Source organism: Toxorhynchites rutilus, chromosome 1 (assembly GCF_029784135.1).
Source record: "Toxorhynchites rutilus septentrionalis strain SRP chromosome 1, ASM2978413v1, whole genome shotgun sequence".
In the NCBI taxonomy this organism is placed as follows: Eukaryota; Metazoa; Arthropoda; class Insecta; order Diptera; family Culicidae; genus Toxorhynchites; species Toxorhynchites rutilus.
The window spans coordinates 90,858,339-90,861,812 of record NC_073744.1 but is presented as its reverse complement, the minus strand read 5'-3'; the positions used below and the strand labels follow the sequence as shown (position 1 = coordinate 90,861,812).

The following is a 3,474-nucleotide window of genomic DNA, read 5'->3' as shown; positions in this document are numbered from 1 at the left end:
TCAATTTGATATGTCGATCATCTGAATCGGTCCAGTACTTCAAAATAATTTTTGCAAAGTTGGTTTTTCGAACCACCTTAAAATGGAAATGGGCACCCCAACGGAACAGTAAAAAATACGGGTCTTATATTCTGCGATAAGGAACGAAACTACCAATTTCCATGAAAATATGAAAACTGCTATACCGGTTTGGCATGGCTGATTCATAAAAGACCAACCTGTTGAAAAAAAATGAAACAAAAACTATAGGTTCTTTTCAAATGTTACGAGAGAGCTATATTAGAATTTTTGTAAGAAAATAAATGGGAAGTTGTTTTAAATTATATTTTTATTAACAAGATTAAGTTCGTCTTTTATTAAAATGTTGCTTCAAGCTAAATTCAACAAACAACAGTTCTCATATAATAACCGAATCATATATCTACTAATATAAAACCTGTCTTGCAATCAAGTTGTTTGAATTCATCTCTGTGATTGTATCGTTCCAGATGTAAAGGTCTGTACCGTATCTGAAAGATCGATGTTCTATTTGACTAGAAGAATATTGAAAAGGGTTTCCGCTCCTAAACCAGTTCTCTAATCAGAAAGGATTATCGCCAATGTACTGAACGCTCTTTCAACCGATACCTGACTGGATGGTGTAGCCAAAACAACCATAGCTACGGTGTGTAGTTCCGGGTGTGTATTTTTACGAGCTACCTATTATTTCCACACATTGAAGGATGTGGGGCTGACGTTCCTGTGTATCCAAAACTCTTATTTGATTATAGAAAGTTAAAGAATTTTCGGAGACTTTGTCGTTAAAGTCAAATGCATTCGTGTGTTCCTTTCCGAAGACGTTCCAATTGATTTGTACATGATGATACGAGGGCATTATAGAAAGGATTGCATACTGACCTCTGAATGGCAACCAACTAGTCGATGTAGAATTGTGACTAGGGATAATGATCGGCCTGCATATGCTTTGTACAGTGATAGAACAGCCTGGTAGCATTAACGTAATATCGTATATATTTCCAATCATCCTTGCCTAAACCTGAAAATTTAATTGATCATTTTACTTTTATTTATTGGAACGATTAAATTGTCTTAACTTACACATTTTAGAACACCGAGCTTCCAGTTCAACAAATGTCGCTTCTTGCTTAAAAATGCTAGACAACATTTTGTAATTACCACACCAGCGTGTTGGTGTCCAAAGCAGAGGGAGGACAAGTTGTTGAACCTCGACGAATGAATTATACTTAAATTGACGTAGATGGCGTACTACTTCCGTGATGTATTTAAGATTCGGATCAGCTTTTTCAAAAACATCCTCAATGACAAGTTGGAGGGAATAAACCGCGCACCGAACGAGGGATAAAAGTGTGTCCCACTCTAGCTCAAAATCTTCAATGAGGTCTCTTTTCTGTGATTTTTTTCTCATCATCTTCGAATAATAGAGTCGATACTGCAATGGATTCCTTCAGCAACGATTTATTTTTTTTTACGGTCGCAATCATATTGTCCACCGTAATGCTAAAGACTTGCTCCGACTTCAAATAGTCGACACGTAGTGTTTCCAGTACATTATCACGCAAAAACACAGCAGTTTGCCTCTACTTCAATCATTCCTATAACAGAGATCAATATTAATTAATTAGCAATTAATAAATAAACATAAACATGTATACCCAAGGTTCGAATCACCAATTTTCCGTTGAATTCGTACTGTACAAGACGGGTCTATGGTACTAGGTGAGGCCGTTTCGTCACTAAGTTGGTTAGGGGAGCGGAATATGAAAACAGAAGGGAGGAAAGCAGAAGGGGAATTATTTGCTTGTAGCGTGAAAGAGACAGACTGATCACGAGCCAGCTTCGGCACTAGCGTATTGTGTTTTGTTTACAAACAAAACACAGTAGACTTCCAATATGACTGAAGAGTGGTTTTAGCAGGTTGGCCCACCTTAGGATATACTTCTAGGCGCCTTGGTACTGTATGTTGATTACGAGAACGTGACAACTATGCCGTGAAGCAGAATCCAACAACAGATTGTGTTTCATCTCGACTGCCATTGACGAATTTACGTTGAATTTACAACCAGATGGCGCAACGAGTAAAATGACGATGTTTTGTTTTTTTGGTATGAAATTCGTTCAAATTTTCTAGAAAAATCAGAATTTATCTTCAAATTACCCGGTTTCATGTATTCTTTCCACGCTGAAAAGGTTAGAAAATTATCATTTTACAATGTGCTATGTACATTACGAGGAATGGCTTGTTATAAGTATTGTAACTTTAATTTTTTTCAACTAAGTAAACGACGAATAAGGTGTTTTGCGCTAAAAATACTGCAAATCCTTCTCGTATCGGCCCCTACATAATCAATGATATCAGCCAATTTGCTATGAAATCGATTTCATCGCAATTTACCATAGTATCAATAACCGGTATGCATCATCAAACATAAAATTTTCGAAGATTATCTATGACTTTGGTCAAATCGCGTATTGCAACCATCGTAAATATACAAAAATCCAACTTTCTTACCATATACTGACGACATTCAATGGCTGAAATGAATCTAAATTGAAATAAAATGAATAATCACCATCGAATCTTGCTTTTCAGTGCGTAAAATAAACAAACACCCTCACTTTTGTGGTTCTGAGCTCTAATGTACATGTCGCATGAGTTGATTCAGCTTTGCGTAAATTCGTCAATTGACGAATCTAAGTAAGATTTACAACCAGATGGCGCAGCAATTAAAATGATGATTTGGTTTGAAATTCGTTTGAACTTTTTAGAAAAATCGGAATTTTTCTTCAAATATATCGGTTTGAAGTATTCTTTCTACGCTGAAAAGGTTAGAAAATCATAATTTTACATTGTTTCATTCATAACACATGAAGGATAGGTTGGTATAAGTGTTGTAATTTACACTCTCTTTCTAAGTAAACAATGGGCATCATGTGTTGCGCTTCAATTACTGCAGATCCTTCTCGTAGCGGCCCAACAGAATCCCCTACATAATCAAATATATCAACAAACTTAATGCGATATCGATTTCATCACCGTTATCCACAAAATCAGATTCTGAAAAATGCCCGGAATAACTATATAACCATGCATGACCTATATGCATTATCAAACGTAAAAATTTCGAATATTATCTATGACTTTGGTCAAATCGCGTGAAACCATTGTAAATATACAAAAATCTAACTTTCTTACCATTTACTGACGACATTTAGTGGTTAAAACTAATATAAATTGAAATAAATAAAAATAATCACGACCGAATCTCGTTTTTGAGCGTGTAGAAATACAAACATCATCACTTTTGTGGTTCTGGGATCTGATGTAGGTGTCGCATGAGCTGATGCAGCTTTGTGTAGATTCCTCAATTATTGATTTCAGTTTGTGTGCTGTTGCAGATATCAAACCATGATGTTTGATTTACGTACTTTCGTGTTCACAGTTACTTGTGTAGG

General features: G+C 35.8%; 1 long non-coding RNA gene across 1 annotated transcript; it reads right to left on the bottom strand.

Moving 5' to 3' along the window:
- Positions 1 to 321: 321 nt before the first annotated feature.
- LOC129776492 (uncharacterized) lies at positions 322 to 1,915 on the bottom strand. Its single transcript, XR_008743108.1, has 3 exons — positions 1,674 to 1,915; positions 1,099 to 1,613; positions 322 to 1,036 (listed from the first exon to the last, which is right to left on the bottom strand). It is a non-coding gene; the product is annotated as an uncharacterized LOC129776492 (long non-coding RNA).
- Positions 1,916 to 3,474: the final 1,559 nt, after the last annotated feature.